This window comes from Arachis duranensis, chromosome 5 (assembly GCF_000817695.3).
Source record: "Arachis duranensis cultivar V14167 chromosome 5, aradu.V14167.gnm2.J7QH, whole genome shotgun sequence".
Taxonomy (NCBI): Eukaryota; Viridiplantae; Streptophyta; class Magnoliopsida; order Fabales; family Fabaceae; genus Arachis; species Arachis duranensis.
In genome coordinates, this window is record NC_029776.3 from 88,454,765 (window position 1) to 88,455,061 (window position 297).

The following is a 297-nucleotide window of genomic DNA, read 5'->3' on the forward strand; positions in this document are numbered from 1 at the left end:
ATGCATTCCAATTAAGTTCCTTTTCAGGAAGCTTATTCTCTCCCCCTAATGTTAGAAATTTTGATTCATCAAAATGACAATCTGCAAACCGGGCTTTAAATACATCTCCCGTTTGTATCTCAAGATACCTCACTATAGAGGGAGAATCATATCCAACATATATCCCCAGTTTTCTTTGGGGTCCCATTTTGGTACGATTAAGTGGTGCAATGGGAACATATATCGCACACCCAAATATTCTTAAATGGGAGACATTTGGCTGCTGGCCAAAAGCTAATTGCATAGGAGAGAACTTAT